This window comes from Arachis hypogaea, chromosome 11 (genome assembly GCF_003086295.3).
Source record: "Arachis hypogaea cultivar Tifrunner chromosome 11, arahy.Tifrunner.gnm2.J5K5, whole genome shotgun sequence".
In the NCBI taxonomy this organism is placed as follows: Eukaryota; Viridiplantae; Streptophyta; class Magnoliopsida; order Fabales; family Fabaceae; genus Arachis; species Arachis hypogaea.
Genome location: NC_092046.1, coordinates 14,419,627 through 14,442,300, shown reverse-complemented (window position 1 = coordinate 14,442,300; position 22,674 = coordinate 14,419,627). Strand labels below are relative to the sequence as shown.

At 35.8% G+C, this 22,674-nt stretch overlaps 1 long non-coding RNA gene and 1 other non-coding gene across 2 annotated transcripts; both read left to right on the top strand.

Annotated features, from left to right (window-relative positions):
• The first annotated feature begins 2,223 nt into the window (after positions 1 to 2,223).
• Positions 2,224 to 2,331, top strand: LOC112725866 (small nucleolar RNA R71). The gene has a single exon (XR_003164947.1). It is a non-coding gene; the product is annotated as a small nucleolar RNA R71 (small nucleolar RNA).
• Positions 2,332 to 13,161: 10,830 nt separating this feature from the next.
• On the top strand, positions 13,162 to 13,761 carry LOC112723798 (uncharacterized). Its single transcript, XR_003163170.3, has 4 exons — positions 13,162 to 13,264; positions 13,357 to 13,426; positions 13,524 to 13,601; positions 13,693 to 13,761. It is a non-coding gene; the product is annotated as an uncharacterized lncRNA (long non-coding RNA).
• The last annotated feature ends 8,913 nt before the right edge of the window (positions 13,762 to 22,674 follow it).

Sequence of the window (22,674 nt, the reverse complement as noted above, 5' to 3'; positions counted from 1 at the left end):
TCCACAGATCCTGAGGTGTCAAAGAATTGCATCCCTGCACCAATTAGGCATGTAAAATGCCTTTGCATGCAATTCTGGCATTTAAATGCCGAATTGGTGCTTGTTCTGGGCGTTCAGCGCCCAGATGCAGCATTTTTCTGGCGTTGAACGCCAGTTCTATGCTTGTTTCTGGCGTTCAGCGCCAGCTTTCCTTAATGTGCATTCCTGGTGTCTGAATGCCAGGATGCTGCTTGTTTTGGGCGTTCAACGCCAGATCCATGCTCTGTTCTGGCGTTGAACGCCAGCCAGATGCTCCTTACTGGTGTTTAAACGCCAGTAAGTCCTTCCTCCAGGGTGTGATTTTTCTTCTGCTGTTTTTGATTCTGTTTTTGATTTTTCTATTTATTTTGTGACTCCACATGATCATGAACCTAATAAAACATGAAAGAACAATAAAAAATAAAAATAAAATTAGATAAATAAAAATTGGGTTGCCTTCCAACAAGCGCTTCTTTAATGTCAATAGCTTGACAGTGGGCTCTCATGGAGCCACACAGGTGATCAGGTCAATTTTATAGACTTCCCAACACCAAACTTAGAGTTTGGATATGGGAGTTCAACACCAAACTTAGAGTTTGGCTGAGGCCTCCCAACACCAAACTTAGAGTTTGACTGTGGGGGCTTTAGTTGACTCTGTACTGAGAGAAGCTTTTCATGCTTCCTCTCCATTGTTACAGAAGGAGATTCTTGAGTTTTAAACATAAGATTGTCCTCATTCAGTTGAAGGATCAATTCTCCTCTGTCTACATCAATCACAGCTCTTGCTGTGGCTAGGAAGGGTCTTCCAAGGATGATGGATTCATCCTCTTCCTTCCCAGTGTCTAGGATTATGAAATCAGCAGGGATGTAAAGGCCTTCAACCTTTACTAACACGTCCTCTACTTGTCCATAAGCCTTTTTTCTTGAATTGTCTGCCATCTCTAATGAGATTCTAGCAGCTTGCACCTCAAAGATTCCAAGTTTCTCCATTACAGAGAGTGGCATGAGGTTTATTCCTGACCCAAGGTCACATAGAGCCTTCTCAAAGGTCATGGTGCCTATGGTGCAAGGTATTAGGAACTTTCCAGGATCCTGTTTCTTCTGAGGCAATCTCAGTTGATCTAATGCATTTAGTTCATTGGTGAACAGGGGAGGTTCATCTCCCCAAGTCTCATTACCAAATAAATTGGCATTTAGCTTCATGATTGCACCAAGGAACTTGGCAACTTGCTCTTCAGTAACATCCTCATTCTCTTCTGAAGAGGAATACTCATCAGAACTCATGAATGGCATAAGGAGGTTCAATGGAATCTCTATGGTCTCTAAATGAGCCTCAGATTCCTTTGGTTCCTCAAAGGGAAACTCCTTATTGATCACTGGACGTCCCAGGAGGTCTTCCTCACTGGGATTCACGTCCTCAACCTCCCTTACAGGTTCGGCCATGGTAATTAATTCAATGGCCTTGCACTCTCCTTTTGGATTCTCTTCTGTATTGCTTGGGAGAGTACTAGGAGGGGTTTCAGTGATTCTTTTACTCAGCTGGCCCACTTGTGCTTCCAAATTTCCAAAGGAGGACCTTGTTTCATTCATGAAACTCACAGTGGCCTTAGATAGATCAGAGACTAAATTTGCTAAGCTAGATGGATTCTGCTCAGAATTCTCTGTCTATTGCTGAGTTGATGATGGAAAAGGCTTGCTATTGCTAAACCCGTTTCTTCCACCATTATTAAAGCCTTGTTGAGGCTTTTGTTGATCCTTCCATGAGAGATTTGGGTGATTTCTCCATGAGGGGTTATAGGTGTTTCCATAAGGTTCACCCATGTAATTCACTTCTACTATTGTAGGGTTCTCAGGATCATAAGCTTCTTCTTCAGAAGATGCCTCTTGAGTACTGTTGGATGCAGCTTGCATTCCATTCAGACTCTGAGAAATCATATTGACTTGCTGAGTCAATATTTTATTTTGAGCCAATATGGCATTCAGAATATCAATTTCAAGAACTCCCTTCTTCTGAGGCGTCCCATTACTTACAGGATTCCTCTCAGAAGTGTACATGAACTGGTTATTAGCAACCATGTCAATGAGTTCTTGAGCTTCTGCAGGCGTTTTCTTTAGGTGAATGGATCCACCTGCAGAAGTATCCAATGACATCTTAGCTAATTCAGACAGACCATCATAGAATATATCCAGGATGGTCCATTCTGAAAGCATGTCAGAAGGACACTTTTTAGTCAGTTCCTTGTATCTCTCCCAAGCTTCATAGAGGGATTCACCTTCTTTCTGTCTGAAGGTTTGAACATCCACTCTAAGCTTACTCAGCTTTTGAGGAGGAAAGAACTTGGCTAAGAAAGCCTTGACTAGCTTATCCCAAGAGTTCAGGCTATCCTTAGGTTGAGAGTCCAACCATATTCTAGCTTTGTCTCTTACAGCAAACGGGAAAAGCATGAGCTTGTAGACTTTAGGATCTACTCCATTAGTCTTAACAGTATCACATATCTGCAAGAATTCAGTTAAGAACTGAAAAGGATCTTCAGATGGAAGTCCATGAAATTTACAGTTTTGTTGCATCAGAGAAACTAATTGAGGTTTAAGCTCAAAATTGTTTGCTCCAATGGTAGGGATGAAGATGCTTCTTCCATGTAAATTGGAATTAGGTGCAGTAAAGTCACCAAGCATCCTCCTTGCATTATTATTATTTTCGGCTGCCATCTCCTCTTCTTGTTCGAAAATTCCTGTAAGGTTGTCTATGGATTGTTGTATTTTAGCTTCTCTTAGTTTCCTCTTCAGAGTCCTTTCAGGTTCAGGGTCTGCTTCAATAAGAATGTTCTTGTCCTTGTTCCTGCTCATATGAAAGAGAAGGGAACAAAAAATAATAATAGAGATCCTTTTTACCACAGTATAGAGGTTTCCTTGTTGTGAGTAGAAGAAAAGAAGAGTAGAAGAGAAAAGAAAGGAGAATCCAAACAGAAGGGTGAGGAGAGCAGAGATATGAGATGAAGAGAAGTGTTAGTAGATGAATAAATAAATAGAAGAAGATGAGAGCTGAGAGGATTTTCGAAAATTAAAAATTAAAATTTAAAGTTAAAATTCGAAAATAGTTTTTGAAAAAGGGTTAATGATTTTCGAAAATTAAGAATGAAATAAAATTAAAATCAAAAATTGAAATAATTAGTTAATTAAAAAGAAATTTTGAAAAAGAGGGAAGGGATTTTCGAAAATTAAAGGTAAAAAGTTAGTTGGGCAGTTTTACTAAAGATAAGAATCAAATAAAAAGTTAAGTGGTTAGTTGAAAGAGATTTGAAATTCAATTTTTAAAAGATAAGAAGTTAGAAAAGATATTTTAAAATCAATTTTTTTTTGAAAAAGATATGATTTGTAAAGATATGATAGATAGATATGATTAAAATTAGTTTTGAAAAAGATTTGAATTTTTAAAATCAAAATTAATGACTTGACTCACAAGTAATCACAAGATATGATTCTAGAACTTAAAGTTTGAATCTTTCTTAACAAGCAAGTAACAAACTTGAAATTTTTGAATCAAAACATTAATTGTTGATAATATTTTTGAAAATTATAAGATAAAATTAAGAAAAAAATTTTTGAAAAATTTTTTTAAAATTTTCAAAAATGAATAAGAAAAAATGAAAAAGATTTGATTTTTGAAAAAGATTTTGAAAAGATAAGATTTTTAAATTGAAAATTTGATTTGACTCATAAGAAACAACTAAATTTTAAAAAGTTTTGAAAAAGTCAACTCAAATTTTCGAAAATTTATGAGTGAAAAAGGGAAAGATATTTTTTATTTTTGAATTTTTAATGAAGAAAGAGAAAAATATGAAAAAGATTCAATGCATGAGAATTTTTAGATCAAAACAATGAATGTATGCAAGAACACTATGAATGTCAAGATGAACACCAAGAACACTTTGAATGTCAAGATGAACACCAAGAACTTATTTTTGAAAAATTTTCAAGAAAAGAAAACATGCAAGACACCAAACTTAAAGATTTTTAATTTTTAGACACTAAGAATTCAAGAATGCATATGAAAAACAAGAAAAGACACAAAACAAGAAAATATGAAGATCAAACAAGAAGACTTACCAAGAACAACTTGAAGATCATGAAGAACACCATGAATGCATGAATTTTGATTCAAGACTCAAACAAGAAACACAAAATATTTTTGATTTTATGATTTTATTAATTTTTTTTTATTTTGTATATTTTTTTCAAAAAACATATAGGAAAAAGAAAATAAGAAATTCAAAAATTTTTAATAAGAATTCCAGGAATCTTTCAATGTTAGCCTATCTCCAATCCAAGGGTTAGGCATGGCTTAATAGCCAGCCAAGCTTTAGAAGATACAAATCAGTCATACAATAACAAATTTGATTAGCAACAACTAGCTTGCTCTTGTAATGATGACTTGGAAGCCTCAGTCCAAATGAATTTAGACATGGCTTTACAGCCAGCTAGGCTTCAACATGCTTCATGAAACTCTAGAATTCATTCTTAAAAATTCTGAAATAATTTTCGAAAACAAAGGGAAAATTTTTTTGAAAGATTTTGAAAACAAATTTTTTTTTGAAAATAAAACGAAAAGGAAAATTACCTAATCTGAGCAACAAGATGAACCGTCAGTTGTCCAAACTCGAACAATCCCCAGCAACGGCGCCAAAAACTTGGTGCACGAAATTGTGATCCCTGGTAATTGCTCCAAAAACTTGGTGCTCTAATCTTAATTCATAATTTGTCACAACTTCGATACAACTAACCAGCAAGTGCACTGGGTCGTCCAAGTAATAAAACCTTACGTGAGTAAGGGTCGATCCCACGGAGATTGTTGGTATGAAGCAAGCTATGGTCACCTTGTAAATCTCAGTCAGGCGGATATCAAATGGTTATGGAGTTTTCGAATAATAATAATAATAAATAAACAGAAAATACAGATAGAAATACTTATGTAATTCTGGGGTGAGAATTTCAGATAAGCGTATAGAGATACTTTCGTTTCTCTGAACCTCTGCTTTCCTGCTGTCTTCATCCAATCCTTACTACTCCTTTCCATGGCAAGCTTTATATAGGGCATCACCGTTGTCAATGGCTACATCCCATCCTCTCTGTGAAAAAGGTCCAAATGCTCTGTCACGGCACGGCTAATCATCTGGAGGTTCTCGATCATACTGGAATAGGATTCACCCTCCTTTTGCGTCTGTCACTACGCCCAGCACTCGCGAGTTTGAAGTTCGTCACAGCCATCCCTTCCCAGATCCTACTCGGAATACCACAGACAAGGTTTAGACTTTCCGGATCTCAGGAATGGCCGTCCATGGGTTCTAACTTATACCACGAAGATACCAATAACTCGGACTCGGTCCCCTGTATTAGATATCCAAGAGATATCCATTTAATCTAAGGTAGAACGGAAGTGGTTGTCAGGCACACGTTCATGGGGGAATGATGATGACTGTCACGATCATCACATTCATAGTGAAGTGCGAATGAATATCTTAGAAGCGGAATAAGTTGAATTGAATATAAAACAGTAGTACTTTGCATTAAATCATGAGGAACAGCAGAGCTCCACACCTCAATCTATGGAGTGCAGAAACTCTACCGTTGAAAATACATAAGTGATAATGGAGTTCATTGGTCTCGGCCCCAGAGGGGAACCGGAGTAACCAAGACTGTCAATACAATGATAAAAAATTCTATTTATACTAAACTAGTTACTAGGGTTTACAGAAGTAAGTAATTGATGCATAAATCCACTTTCGGGGTCCACTTGGTGCGTGCTTGGGCTGAGCTTGAAGTTTACACGTGCAGAGGCTCCTTTTGGAGTTGAACGCCAAGTTGTAACGTGTTTTTGGCGTTCAACTCTGGTTCGTGACGTGTTTCTGGCGTTTAACTCCAGACTGCAGCGTAGAACTGGCGTTCAACGCCCTTTTGCATCATCTAAACTCAGGCAAAGTATGGACTATTATATATTGTTGGAAAGCCCTGGATATCTACTTTCCAACGCCGTTGAGAGCGCGCCATTTGGAGTTCTGTAACTCCAGAAAATGCATTTTGAGTGCAGGGAGGTCAGAATCCAACAGCATCAGCAGTCCTTCTTCAACCTCTGAATCTGAATTTTGCTCAAGTCCCTCAATTTCAGCCAGAAAATACCTGAAATCACAGAAAGACACACAAACTCATAGTAAAGTCCAGAAATGTGAATTTAACATAAAAACTAATTAAAATATCCCTAAAAGTAACTAGATCCTACTAAAAACATACTAAAAACAATGCCAAAAAGCGTATAAATTATCCGCTCATTAGGCAGCAAGGTTCTAAAAGGTGAATGGTGTATGTGGATTAGTTGGGATAAGATGACTAGGCCTAAGAAAGAAGGCAGATTTGGTTTCAAAGATCTCAGGACTCAAAACCTGGTTCTTTTAGATAAACAGTGTTAAAAAATCATGACTCAACCTAACCTTTTTCTTTCTAGAATACTTAAAGGTAAATAATTCAGATTTAATTCTATCCTTACAGCAGAAGTAGGAATCTTACCTTCTTAGGGTTGGCAAAGTATTTTTGAAGGAAGGCATTGTAAAGAAAGACATTAGTTGGAAAGTAAGTTCTGGTGATATCCGAATCCTCAGTAAACCATGGCTTCCTCCTCCTTACCCCTTCACTATTTTACCATTTGCGGTACTACTATCAGACAGTTACCATTTGTTATAGGTGAATGACCTATTTTTTTCAAATAAATAATGGAATCAAGTATTAATTTTAAATCTTTTTCCTCCAAAAATTGCTCAGCAAATCCTCTCTATAACCTCAAGATAAGGTGAAGACACAATTCAATGGGTAATAAATTAAGTAAAAACATATAATGTGGCATCAAGGTACATGATTGCTTACCAATTTTATCATACCTCTATTGAATTTTGTCTGAACTTCATGCAACAGAGGCCAGTTTGAAGCCATTTATGGAAGCTGTGAAAGTCCCTCACAAGATTTTGCTCTTTGCGTGAAAAATCCTCCATGGTAAGCTTCCTGTTTTGCTTCTCATCCATCAGCAGTTTCCATCCACTCCGACAACTTGTCCAATCTACAAGTTAGCTCCAGAATCACTCATACACTGTCTATTTTTTTCTGGAGACGTTAATTTAGTGTGGAAGAAGAGTCCTTTGACTTACCTCATTCCAAACCATAGATGTTCCTTGTTCTTTAATTGGTGGAGGGATTCGGTGTTACAAATTGGACTTTAAGAAACAAGCCCTTAAAGAGCCCGACTGGTTTTGATTATAGCTTAGAATATTTGGAAGGAGAGGTGTCAGCAAGTCTTTGAGCATGTCTAGGAGCCTCCAGTAAAAGTGTTAGCAACATCACTTAAGTTGAACCAGGAGCTATCAATTTTATCTTATGTATACTGCCTTAAGATTTTTTTCCTGTATACTTTTTTATATTATTTTCTTTTTACAATTTTACCTATACGTGAATATTTGGAAATTTTTTTTTTCTATTTTTCTTGTCCTGACTTTTGGACATTATATATTTAATTTTCTATTGACTAAAATACCACTATTGTCTTTAAAAAAATAATTTCTTTAAAAAAAGAGAAAGAGAATTGGCAGGCTTAGCCCGCCAATCCGTTAATCCACTATTAGACAAAGCGAAAAAAAAAATTTTGGTACGGCTTCAATAATCAGGATGGGACGGACTTTTAATGGGACGGAATAGGGCAAGATGAGCTAGCCCACTTGCCATCCCTATTTGTGATTAATATAAACATATAATATGACAATTAAAAAATAATTAATTATTTAAATATTAATAAATATTAGTATATTTTTAACGAGTCAAAGTACATTATTTATTTTTATTTATTATAATAGTGTAGTCTTTATTTATATTATTTTATTATTATTAATATTTATTAATATTCATTACTATTTAAATAGTCAATTATTTTTTAATTATCATTTATATATTTGTATGAGTGATGGGAGTTATAGTTGAGTTGTGTCTAACAAACAAATGACAAAACAGGACAAGTTCACTATCAAAATTGCAGAAAGAGATGGATTAAGTTGAGATTTTAAATCCATCAAAATTAAAAATGAGCCCAACCTGCACTACTAAATCGACATATTCAGGTAGAACGGACCAATGCTTTATTTTTTTAAATGAAAAGAATATTTTGGTAATTAAAAAAATCCTAAAAATTAAATATCTCAGAGCTACTTTCTTTTGATTTTTTAAAATAAATATTTTAAATATTTTATTTAGAGATATAGATAATTTGGATACAATTTACTTTTTTATATCCTATTAATTATCTTGTTACAGTATAAACAATTTAATTATGAATATATCTCGTTTATAGTGTAAACGAGATAAAACATAGATTTTAAACACATAAAATAGGTGATACGTGGAAAGTTACATGTGCTTAACATATCTGTTTACACTGTAAACGAGATATATGTAAAGAGAAGACGAGCACAGTATAACTGAGATATGACCATAATTTAATCATTTACACTGTAAACAAAATATAGTACAATAAATTTAAATGAGTTATATAAGGAGGTGCAAGTATTAGCTTTTCTTACAAACATATCAGTTCCTTTTCTCTATTCTTTCAATAAGTTTAGTAAAAATATATAGTGATGAATATATATTTATGAGTGTAATCCTAATTGTCACATAAAAAAAATAGTTATGATGAGGTTGTATTTAAGAGTGATAATTCTATCATTTTGCGCACTCGTCATTTAGGTTTTCTGTCTGAGTCAAAGAGCCTAATCTTGACGAGCATAAGTGCTAATGGGACAAAGAAAGTTGGAAGAGTTCGATATAGTTTGTTAACACTGATAGAAAATAGAGTATTTCATTTTTTTATTTTTTTGACTCGACGGTGATAAGCATGTGCACTTAAGGTTTGATGTCCATGGAGAATCATGGCCCAACAAGTGATGGATCGGAGCTTTCTGCAAAGGTTGGTAACATAGGTGGTAGTGGTTCTAGGTATTCGAATTTTGTCTAAGATTACCCACCTCTTGCACTTCCTCCTATGCATTGTGCTAGTCTAGCGGAACACATGGACGTGGATATTGATGAGTCGGATGAAGAATATGTCGCAGATAGCAATGAAAGTAGTTCTACTGAGGATGAGGAGGACTTTGTACTTGAGACCCCCGGTAGATGGATCAGTTCGATATCTTCTACCTATCCCACAATCAATTCTGGAATTGTCACTATAGCTAGCCACTATCACACCCTGAATCTTGACACGATGCATGAGAATAGTCTATTTTTTAATATAGGAGGAGATGATTACATCATAGACGATGGTGTGAAATTTTGCATTGGTCATATATTAAAGAGCAGGAAGGCTATCATATTAGGTGTGAAAAATTATAACATTCGAAGGAGTGCTGAGTATAGGGCCGTGGAGTCTGATATCAAGCAAATTAAAGTACCATGTGCATTGGAGATAATTTGCAGCAGGATGTCCTTAGAATCTCTGTGTTGCACTCTGACAAAATATTGGATATTGGTAAGCCACATCTTGATGTCTCAAAGAAGTTTATTGTTCATTAAAGCCAATAAAATCAATCAAACTACCCTAACTATATGCTTCTTTATTAAAAAGAAGAAAATTGCAACACTAACCTCGAAGTCGATCGCTCCAACAATATGCCATGTCGTGTTCAGCTTGTTGATATTATCTGATCATGCATTTGTGCACGTCATAGTATCCAAAAAACTCAAATATTTTAAGAAAAAGCTCTAAGATGGAGAAGAGAACCCAAAAGGAGTGAAAATGACAAATGAGGGATGGTGTCAACGAGTTGCTTATATAGGTCCCACTTGAGCATATCTCGTTTACGACGATTTGACTATCAGCATAACTCGTTTACTTAACATGCGTGCACCCGTGATACCTTCAGAAGTGTATGTATTTTATCTTGTTTATAGTATAAACGAGATATATTCATAATTAAATCATTTACACTGTAAATAGGATAAGTAGCATGACACAAAAAATAAATTATGTCCAAATTATCTATACTCTAAATAAAATATTTATTTTAAAAAATCTATTTCTTCTCATTCTCTCTTCATCATCTTTGCACTCAGACATAATCACATAAGTAACATGAAGATCAACAACACCGCCAATCCCCAAACATAGTTAAGATTTAATTTTCACTATATCAACTAATGATACAAGATAATATTTATCTTAAACTTCTTATCCTTTCTTAACTCAAATACAATTATCTAAGACCTTTAAATATTTTTTTCAAGTCTTTTTAAATTAAAAAACAATTCAAATCACTAAAGATTTAAAAATTTAAATATTTTTTCTCCGTTGATTTTGTCAAAAAAGAAAGTAGGTTTCGGGGGTGGGTTCATTGATTAGTACACCTCCGGTACTGATAAGGTCGGACCGTGGTCATCCGTCTCCGGTTTTCCGGCCGATAAGATCTCTGAGATTGACCAGATAGCTGGGTTGGTTTGGCTATTCCTTTCTATTGAAAAGAAGGAGTCAACTGTCTGCGCGAGTCATCTTCTAGGCTCCGCTGGACGACACGACATTCTCGTTTAAATAGAGGCCGGCCGCATTTGTGATGGTTCCCAAAGATCAAATATATATATATATATATATATATATATATATATATATATATATATATATATATATATATATATATATATATATATATATATATATATATATATATGACCACTTAGGTCATACAGGGACATAATTGAAAAAAATCTAACAAAAGTCAAGGTTCAAATGTAACTGAATTATATTGAGTTAGGAGAGTAACTTTCTTATTTCCACAGAAACAGTTTCATTGTCTTTTCTCTCACAAAGAACACTATGCCAAACTCAGCTTCGTTCTTCCTCTCTCTTGCATGAATTGACAGGCCACTTCAACACACATTCAAAACGTCTTCCGTTCTTTATTGAAGAACAATTCATTCCTTGCTTTTTAAATCTGCCAGCATAAATTTACTGCTAGCTCTATTTCATTTGAGTAATTGTAACTTCTATGCCTGATTGCTTGTATTAACTCTGACCATCGTTCTCATATTTTCACTTGTTGTGTAGGATTGAAAAATTCAGCTCTGCGAGCTTCCATTGCTTCCGCTGAATTTGGACAGTAAAAAATATAGCGACCCGCTGTTTCTTTGTCCGCTTGACAACGAGCATAAATCAAGTTAGAAGAAGCAATTCTAGAGTGCAGCTTTTTGTTTACTGTTAAGCCTTCATGAACCATCTTCTAAATAAAATTCTTAATTCTTGGTTGGCTTATTCTCCAAATCTCCTTCTGCTTGTATCGATCAAGGAGGAATTTTGCTCGAAGGTGGTAGAAGAGGAAGGCTACTTGGTATCCTGACGCTATAGAATATATACCGTTGTTTGTCCACATCCAGGTTGGTTTATCTTCGCCTTCACTTATAGGAGTATTGAGGATTGCTTCAGTGATTTTTAGTTGAAATTTTTTTTCTATTTTTACCTAGTTTTAAGTTTTGTTAGGCAAAATTAGTCTGAGACCCATTAAGAAATTCTGTCATTATTTTGGGTAATAATAGGCATACTTGCAGTGTATTCTTTGACCTATAAGTCTATCTAAATGTTTATTGTATTTTTTCTACCAATTTTTTAGATCAGCCTTTCTTTTTTAGGATTTTTCTACCCTTCATGACACTCCTCCAATCCCATAATGGGTTATTCCTTATCTCTGCTCTTAGAAAACTTGTGAACTTATAGTATTTGCTTCTGTAGACTTTATTAAGTAGTGAATTTGGTCTAGTAATAGCTTCTAGCCTTATTTCGCAAGCATTGCAAGGTTGAAGGCCTTTAGGTATTTGAAATTTAATCCTCATTGATTTATGGATCTACATGTAATCTGTCATCTTATCCATTGCATCTTGCGCTCTCTATTTTTTTTGTCTTTAGCAAAACTATAAAATAGTGCGATATAACTCTTACAGTAAAATATTAGACAATCGAAAAAAGATTAATGTATAAATGATAACTGTTGTAACTACTGTCTTTATTAAAGCCTCTCTACCACTTAAAAAAAGTAGAGCTTGTTTTTAATGTTAAAGTTTTTGACTGACCTTATTTTTAATATAGTTAAAAGTAACTTTTTTTAAACCTTAAACAATTTAATGACGATATCTCCAAATACTTGGAACCATAAGAATATTAACCAATTGATCTTGGGTTTAAATTGTGTATTTTTACCAGAAAATAGAGGATTTGAAAATCCATACCCATGTAAATATGGTGGGAGTTAGTCTTTGGACACTACTAGAAAATTAGTTATTACAGACGGATATTTCCAACAGATTTTATCCCACTGAAATACAGACGGAATTTTAGAGGGATTTTTTTGTCGGAAAAAAAAATAGATTAGCATAAATTACAGACGGAAAAGAGAATCCATCTATAATTCTGTCGGAAAAATTAATTTTTTTTCCATAAAAATTAGTTACAGATGGAAAATTCTTCTGTAATTAAATAGACAAAACGCTACGTTTTATTAAATTATTACAAACGGATTTTTCGTCTATAATTTAAATTATTCTGTCGAAAGAGGTGAAAATAAGGGTATCAAAATCACGTTCTCCTCGACGGCGTCTTCATTTTACAAAACACCCCATCCTTCATCGACGCTGCTTCTCACCGATTCGCTCCTAATCCTTCATCATCGGCGCCTTTCGCCCCTTCACCGCCGTTCCCGAAGCTCCATCACACCCTTCCCCAATCTCTCTCTTTCAGTTTCGATGCCGATGAATTTTGCTACCTTCTCCACGCCGTTTTCTGTCGCTGCTCACTAAAGCTCGTCAGCGTCGTCGCCGCCGCTTCTACCTCTTCTTCTCGTCGCCGTTGGTTCAGGTAGGTTCCGTCGTTCCTTCAGATTACATTGATTTTCTTGCAATTGTATCTGTTCTGTTCTCAAAACAAATTTAGGGTTTATTACAGTGACAGATATGGCAAGCTTTCTGTGAACGAACTCCCTTCATTCTTCTCTTCTTTGTTTCTTTCCTATGACTGTGTAACCCTTTCTAGTCTCTGCCATTTTTTTTCTATTGAATTGAAATTTTGGATTGAACTAACCTGTGTATTAATCCTTGGTTTATATATTCCAGTGATTTGGTTGTAGCTTCTCCTGTGGAGGATTACTTTTTATACATTGATAATCTGAAAAATCCTGATAAGGTTAGAATTTTGTTCAAATTACTTTTCTACTTTATCTCCAAAGAAAGAAACTCTTTTGACTCGATTCCTTTCCTCGTCATTGTTAATGGTAGGAAGAAGCTGAGAAAATTACACAACCATATTTAGATGCTCTTGGTGAAGACTATTCTGTTTGTTGCCAAGGTAATGAATGAATCACAGTTAGTGTTAGCCTACTGGTTATTGAAATTATGCAGTTTTATTTGTAATTATACCTGAATCCTTTTAAATTTTACTGTAGGAACTGCTTTTTTTTCCTTTGCAAAGCTGCATGAACCATTCCTGTAATTCTAATGCCAAAGCCTTCAAGAGAGACGAGGTACGTTTTGAACTGAGTCAATCGGTACCTGGTTTAATTTGATTCTGCAAAGATATGACTATCTTTGTAGTCCTAATCTTTTTGTATGCAGGATAGGGATGGCCAAGCAACCATAATCGCAGTAAGGCCGATTCGAAAAGGAAAAGAGGTTGGTTTGTGAAAAATGTTTTATATCTGTAGTGTAAGTACCGCTGGATCAGCTTTAGAGCATATTAAGAGGACTCATGAGGCTGTAAATGAGAAAGTGTCCAAACATATTTCTGCAGCAGTGTCACTAATCAGGTATCTAGTGAATTGATTGTGAGAAACTGAGAATAACTGTCAGTAATGCCCATGCTTATTGAAAATGTGCTTCATTCAGTTGTAATCTGCTCTTAAACTAATACTTTTGTGATCAACTGATGCAATATCAATCAGTTGTGTATAGTAATGCTTCTAATAGCAATGAGCAACATGGCATGGAGATCAATTATGCTCGTGTTGCAGTAGAGGAAGACGTGGCAAAGAACATCAAAGATCTCTTTGAGCAGTTTGATGGTAAGTGTATGGTTTCATTGCATAGCAAAATTGGTTGCAAAAAAGCAGCAAAATTGTTTTATTATTAGCATTCTGACGTGTGTGTCCATTATCAATCTGGTTTCAGAACTCTACTCTTTACCATTTTAGCATGTTTCATACCTCCCACCATATTCAACCTGTTCCTGCCACATTGTTTCATTATGCATATAACTAGTATGTTTTATCACTAGTTAATATATATATATACATATTCCAAACTACCATTGTTTCATTATGCATATAACTAGTATTTTTTATCACTAATTAATCTCTTTGATAGTTTTAATTACCAATTCATATGTAAACTAATCTTGACTCTAACAACAGCAAGTTGAGAAATCTAGAGAAGGGTCTTCCACAATACAAAGCAGCACCTTTGTTTGATAAGCTTGTGTTTGATAAGGTATGCTTTAAACTTAATCAATACTTTACTAGCAAGATAGAAAACTCATGAAAGATTGAATTAAAAAGCTAATACATTATTGGTTTGAATAATTGGTAGACAAAACAAGCATTAGGTGGACGAGTTCGAATCTTGTTATCAGGAGCTGCCCTTTGCCTAGACATGTTGAGGAGTTTATGAGGGTCACTAGTGGATCTACATTATCACAAGGATATGCTATTCACTAGTTTGATTTGATAATAGTTTTATTTTTTCTGAAAGAATCCAAGATTGTATAAAAATGAATGTGATTTTGATCTTACAACACTGGATTCATGTTATATTTGGAGTTTTCTAAAATCATAAACTCTTTACAGGGAAAGATACTAATGCTACTGATATGGGAAAGAAGGGTAGTTGGTTTTCTGCAATAACGAGGGTTTTCACACACCACTCCAAGGAGAAGCAAGTACCTAATGTAAGTGATTTTATTTATATTTATTTATTTATTTATGATGTGGAAAATCTTGATCCTGTTTGGCATGTTCTTGATTTTTCTTTTTGTTGTTGTTAGGCTTGGTTTTCTTGTTACTGATAGAGACTTGTAGTAGTATTAAAATACTTAATCATTTCTAATATTTTGAAATTTTGGGATTCTGGTCTATAAGAATGTAGATGAATATAATTATGTTGTATAAAGTCATAAACTAAAAGGATCTAATAGATGCCAATTAAGTTATTTCATAATCAGTAATAGAAAATTTGAAATGTAGAAAACAGAATACTAATGTTTTAAGCTCATTTTCTATATGGAAAGGAAGTAAAATCTGCAAACTAATGTTTATTTTGTTTGAAATCAATCATCATAGAACTCTGTCTTCACTCTTCAAAATTTGCAACAATCTCTTTTTACAACATGCAAGATTATTAACAAGTTCGCGAGTTGTAACACCCTAATATTCAAATCCTTATGCTCGAGTCATAAGTCAATGATATTACGGTGGTACGACTCTCAGGTGGATTTTTAATAAATAAATATAGGTAATTTCGAAAAGAGTATTAATCGAGAAGCCTGAAAAGAGTAGAAATAAAATCGCGAAGACGTATCTCTCACGTTTCGACAACAAAAGATAAACCGTGAAGCCGAAAACGATTTACGGACAAGGCGTAGAGGAGATTAAGAGATAGATAACAGATAGATATATATAACATAAGTAAATAGCTACTAGTCGCGACCCGCGAAGTTTAGGTCGGCTAGAGTACATTATGAAATTAGTTGACAACAGTATATCCTAATCTCTCCCGAAGGAAACATGAGAGCCTCTATAGGCAAATTCAAAGAGTTCAATACATAATATAAACTTTCCAAAACAAAGGTGGAGAGATTCTAATCAAAACACAAAGTAGAGGAAATAAAGATCTTCGCCGTCTCTCAGACGACCCACAACTCACTTTTGAGCATCTGGACCTGTATCTGAAAAACAAGAGATATATACGGAATGAGAACCCCGGGCCCATGGGTTTCCAGTACGGTAAAAGTGCCAAATAAATTCAATGTACTGCAACAAAAACTCACTAAGCATCCTAAACTTCTTCACCAATTATTCATCCTAGGTTCTCGCTAATCCATGAATAGGCAACTGTCATAAGGGAGTGCTAAATTCAATTCATGTTTCACATGTTTCCCAACTCGCTGACTCTTCCACGAATCAGACTCAGAATCATAAGCAAAACCATCACCAGTTGTTCTGCCTCAGCAGTTCTATATCAATACATCATCATGCAATCGCATCATCAATTCATCCCATCAAGAACAGCCCTCACACCCACCGACACCAGCATGAGGGGCCTCTCAGTTGTACAAACACAAGCAATACAGGCAGGTAATACACAAACATGATACAAGTAGAACAAGTAGCATATAGTCAGGTAACATGGCATATATGATGTAGAAATCCAAGACAAATGGCAAACCCAAACAATTCAAACATATGCAAATGATGAATGCCTGCCCTATGGCTGATGATATCATCTGTCGGTTATATAGCCAACCCGACATGTCCTGGTAGCTAACCATTGGACAGAAACACCCCTTGCGGAGCAAGTAGGTTTGAGCTACAACCCCCTTGCTACTGCCCGCTCAACCCAGAGCCAGTGAAATAATCACTACTGCGGCTACTACCCAGGCGGGTGTCTAAAAGCTCAACCTGGAGCGAGTGGATTCACCACTACTGCCGCTACTACCCAGGCGTCGCAATCTCTAACCTGGAGCAAGTGGGACGAACCACAACCCTTGCTACTACCCAGGTATCTCAAGCATTGGCCCGGAGCAAGTGGGACGAACCACAACCCTTGCTACTGCCCAGGCATCTCAAACATATATTCATTCAATCTCAATTCATATTATCAACATTCATTGTTACCAAATCTCAAACATTAACTTGGAGCAAGTGGGACGAACCACAACCCTTGCTACTACCCAAGTATCACAAATAAACATTTATTCATAATCACCCTTCATTATTATCAATCCTCAGACAATGACCCGGAGCAAGCGGGACGAACCACGACCCTTGCTACTACCCAGGTATCACAAATACACATTTATTCAAAACCCCACGATTAAACTCGTTTATCATAATCCTCCTTTCCCGTCTCATACCCGGAGCAAGTGGACAACGCCACTGCCTACTACCCGGGGTCGCACATCACATTTCAATATTTTTTCATTATTATCCATTTAACATATTCATTCATTAATCATATATGCATTTATACTCAGCCATAAACAATAATGGCTTTGCCGTAACCCGGCAATAACTCAGCCATCCGGATCATGGTCCAATCAAGAACGGGCCATTTATCAATAAATATAGCCCTCCGGCTCATGGCATACACGGTACTTCCACCGTCATCCTCTATATCTCATATAATCATCTTTGATCATCATTGATCATAACTTTTCCCCTTGCTTCACTCGCAAGTTACCACATCCCCTAGCTCATTGCTAGGCATATCAGAATGATTTAATACATAAGAGGTGAGATCGGAGGCTTAGAAGTATGAGATTTGGCTTTTAAAACTCAAAAATCAACTTTGGCATGAAAACAGGGCCACGCGTATGCGCACTCCACGCGCACGCGTGGATGGCCACAAAACTCATCAACGCGCAAGCGTCATACGCGCGGACGCGCGGGTTGAAAAATAGCCAAACGACGCGCAAGCGTCAGCCACGCGTACGCGTGGGTGCTCTTGCGCCCCAGGCACAAAACTGGCACAACACTGGCACAACTCTCGGGAAAATAGCTGGGCATTTGGTGCAGCGCATCGACGCGCCCGTGCACACCACGCGCACGCGTGGATAGTGCCTTCTTGAAGAACGATGCGTACGCGCCAAGTGCGCCTACGCGTGGAGGGTCATTCAGCTAAAAATTTTCTAAGTTAAAAGCTGCAGAATTTACAAATTCAACCCCCAATCTTCCGATGGACATAACTTTCTCATTTTAAATCATTTTTCACCCGTTCTTCAAACGGCATGGACATCCCGAATCCAATTTCATTTCTAAACAGATTTGGTACAAAACAGAGATCCGTAGTCCAAGTTATGTCCCGTCAAAGTATGCCCAAAAACCATATTTTCATACAAAACCACTAGGTGCCATTTTCAAAACAAGCCATTTTCAAATCTTTTCAAAATCAACCAAAACATGCCAATTTCAACCCTTTTTGAAATCAATCAAAATGTACCAAAATCCACATCAAGCCATCCTTAACTCACACATTGACACTTTACCAAAAATTCCCAAAACCACATCTAACCCTTTTAACACTTCTCAATCAAATGGCTAAAGGACAAACACAATATCATGTCATACATCCTTCCTCATCCCAATTTCCAATAATACCATTTCCAATCAACCATCATTATACGTAATCAATATCATACTCACTATCACGTGATTTCACCCACAAATCAACCTTAATCATTCCCCAAGCATATATCACAACATACATATCTCTAATGCATCATCATACCATCAAGGCATCAATAATCATAATCACATATATGATCACATAATATATCTCAACCGAACCAAACATACCTCGTCTACATAATTTCACCCAAAATTACCAAATTCTACACTTCAACTTCTCAAACCTTATTATTCAATAACCAACCTAATCATTCATATATTCATTATCTGAAATTCATCCAATCACTTGTGCCATCATACAATGCACACATCGACTTACCTTTCTTACCTCTTTCCGGTCTCCGGCCCAAAATTCATGGCCTCCGGCCCAATTTTCACAATTTAAATGCATAAACCACAAATCAATACTCATTACCCAATACATCAAATTCTCAATACACCAAGCATACAAGGTCACACAATTCTCAACCCAATCATTAATTCACATTACATATCAACTATGCATATTAGCACCAACCATTTACACAATCCAAACTTAATCCTAGGGGCATCTAACCTAGGAATTCTCATCACAACACACGGTATTTAAATGAAACTTAAACCGTACCTCTTGTAGCCAAACCAATTGAGCCTCTTCTTTGGAATTCTTCACCAACCTTAGCTCCAAGCCTTACCAAAGCTCCTCAAGCAATACCAATCTCCCAATTGTGCACCAACATCACCAAATACACTAACATAACCAATGTCACATACATACATCAACCTAGGGCTCATAAAAATGAAAAATCACAAGGGTTTGAGCACTTCTTACCTCAGCCCATATGAAGTAGGGATAGAACCCACTTAGAATCCATGTTGGAGTATCCCTAAACACCCAAAATCACAAGATTTCAACACTAACTACCCAAAAACGTGTAACAGTGGGGAATTTCGAAAACTGGGCAGAGATGAATAGAATACTCACCACAAAACTTAGATAGAATTGTAGAGGATGAGAAGAGCGACGCGTGGCCGCAAACGGCTCGTCAATCGGAGCTCCGTAGCTCAAGTTATGGTGGTTTGAAGATCAAAGAGAGTTAGGTTTTCTCTCTTCTCTTCTCTCTTCTCAAATCAGCGCCCCAACCCTTCTTTTTAGGGTAAAATGAGCTGAAATGCTCACAACTAATGTTTATATATGTTGGGTCTTGGGCCCACTTAGGCCCGGTTCACTTATTTTTGCCCATTGGCCCAATTTTGGGCCAAAACCTTTAAGATTAGCGCTCTAAATCGCACTTTAAATATTTCTACCTTCCCTAATTATAATTCCTCATTTCTTAATCTTATTTACCCATAATCAATTTCCTCAGTTGTAGTACCAGACAGATCTCAGCCGGTACTGCCGGTCAAAATTCCACTGCGCACTTTTATGCAGAAAACTATATTTTCCGACTCGGAAAAATTCACTGAATCCAAATATCATATTTAAATTATCAAATTCCAATTGTCAAATCTTCCAACCATATTCGCTCCTATTTAACTTATTATTTACTAAATTTCGATTAGACCGGGTATTACACGAGTTGTGTCATATGATTGAAGTTTATCTAAGCTGCATCTCTGAAGGCTCCTTCTCTGCATGCTACCTCTCCCAAAGCTACTTCTTCCAGGGTTGTTCATCACCACAAGGAGGTTGGCTATAGACCGGAACCAACTTTAAGGAACCAACATGCCACGGCATCTAAGATCCAGGCTGTTTATAGAGGCTATATGGTAAACTTCCAAATTTTCTGTTTATAGATAAGGTTCAAGCAAACTCAGATCAGGCTATGGTTTGGAATCAGCTCAAAGCAGGATCCTTCCAGTAAGTTTCGAGTTTCTTTTAGTTTTGCTTCCTGCTTTCTTGTTGCGACTACATTTGAGTTGAGTTGAATGGTATGTTCTTGACAGGTTCAATGAAGAAATGATGGAGTCACTTTTTGGATATAATGCTGCTCAAGAAAAATCTAAACCCGAAATGAAGAAAGAATCTCATGAACAAACTCCTCAATATATTCAAATACCATGTAGTAGTGCTTTGTGTTTGTTGAAGAGAAGGTTATATATATAGATGTTAAATTAGATAGGAATAATGAAAAGGTACATGCTTTTACAATAAAAACAAGTTATTGGTACTTGAACAAAGTATGTCAGGAACTGCATATTAAATAATAGGATAATAATAATTTCTATTAAGAAATATATAGTAGTGGAACATCGAAATGTGTTGGCAGGCTAGCAAATTAAGGGGTCCAGATTAGTAGAAAGAGAAATAAACATTTAAAGTTTGGAGGGCAGTGAAACTATACTCATGCAAAATTTAATTTAAAATGTGTACCCGATGGCTTCTATGATTCATGTGCCACAATTATAAGGCACTTATTTCTTTTCTAGATACACCAGAAAAATGCAGTGTATCCCTCTTTCGTACCTTCATTTTCTGTTATCTTTTGTACAAAAGGAAGCCTAAAGGGTAAGAGAATGTGTTGACCCATCAATATCTTTGGGATGAGTCTAATTTATAAGAAATAATTTTGTTTTCAAATTGGAGTGTATACTGATGACATGCTGAACATCCTAGGCTTTTTTGAATGGAGAGCGAGCTACAGGATATTTGACAAGTGAAAGCAGGAATTATGTTTGTTTATTGTTACTACTACTACTACTTCCTTAGAGTTTAATGGATAAGGTAATTTAATCTAATATTCAGGACATGTCTTGTAGCTTATTTCTCCTCATTAAACCAAATTTTGTTGCTTTATTCTAATTATTTGAATGTGTTCTTGTTTGACAGTTGACTGAACAAAAATTGACAAGAAAGGAAGGTATAAGCTTTTCTTGTTTGAGGTTACTTGCTAAGATTAAAGCCTCGCTATCTTTCACTTGAAATTTCTGAAGGTTTTGATAAATTTTACCACTAATAGAAGCAGGAGGCTAATCTGATTCAATCTGCTCTTATTGTCAATTATCTGTGTTTCCATCTCAATGTGTTCCTGTCCTAAATAACATTGTTCATCTTTTGTTGTTTAGGAAGCTTGCAGACAAGATTGCAGCTTCTGGTTACTATGTGGTTGTTCCGAACTTCTTTTATGGTGAACCCTATGATCCTCAGAATACTAATAGACCTTTAGGAGAGTGGCTAAAAGATCATGGAACGGTTAGTTCTTTTTAATGATTCAACATTATTTCTTTGTTCATAATGATTCAACATTATTTCCCCATGATCCAAACCACAAGCTGCAAATCCACCATATCCTCTCTCATCCTCTCCTCTTTCTCCAATGAAACCTCTCAGTTCCTACTGTGATTCGATCCTCTACTGATTGGAAGAACACTAGGAAGAACAAGAAGTGCAGAAGGAAGAACATTGATGGATTGTGTGGTGGCAAGGAAGAATGCTTCTTCAAGAAGGAACCTTGATGTTGTTGAGAGAGCAACACATAGGGAAGAGGTATTCTTCTTTCTCCATCATCATCTTCTACTTCAATTCTTACTGTTTTCTTTTTTTTATTTAATTGATTCATTTATGTTGTTTTCTCTTCAGACATTGCATTTTCATGTTCATATAATTGTTGTGAATTATATGCATTTTCATGTTCATATAATCAAAAGTAACTGCAGTGGTAACAATTTTTTTTTGGTTCTTTTTTCTAATAACTGCAGTGTAGATCGGATATAGTAAGGTAGACATCCTCTGCTCAGAAAGTGGGAAGCAGCAAATAATTTTGATGGACCAAGAATCTCAAGAAGCAAGTATATTGCCGTCATCACTAAGAAGTTCAAGAAAGAATGAAGCTATCCATAAATTAGGATATTGAATCTTGATGAGTCCACTAGTAGTTATTTGTCATCTAATGTATTTAGATTGTATTATTGTACGGAAATAATTGCTTCTTATTATAAAGAAAGCGTTTTGTACTCACTGGTGTGTTTTTCTATTTATACCACCAATAAAAATTTGTATTTATTAAATTTATATTATTTTATATGAAAATAAATTTATTTTGTAATTAGAAAAATAAAAAAAATTCTATTTTACTTTACTGACGGATTTACAGACGGATTTTCTGTCTGTAATTAGAGTGTAAGATGATTTTCCAAAGTTCAAATTACAGACGGAAAATCCGTCGGAAAGTTCGTCGCCTTTGGAAAATGGATAGAAAATTTACAGAGGGAAAATCTG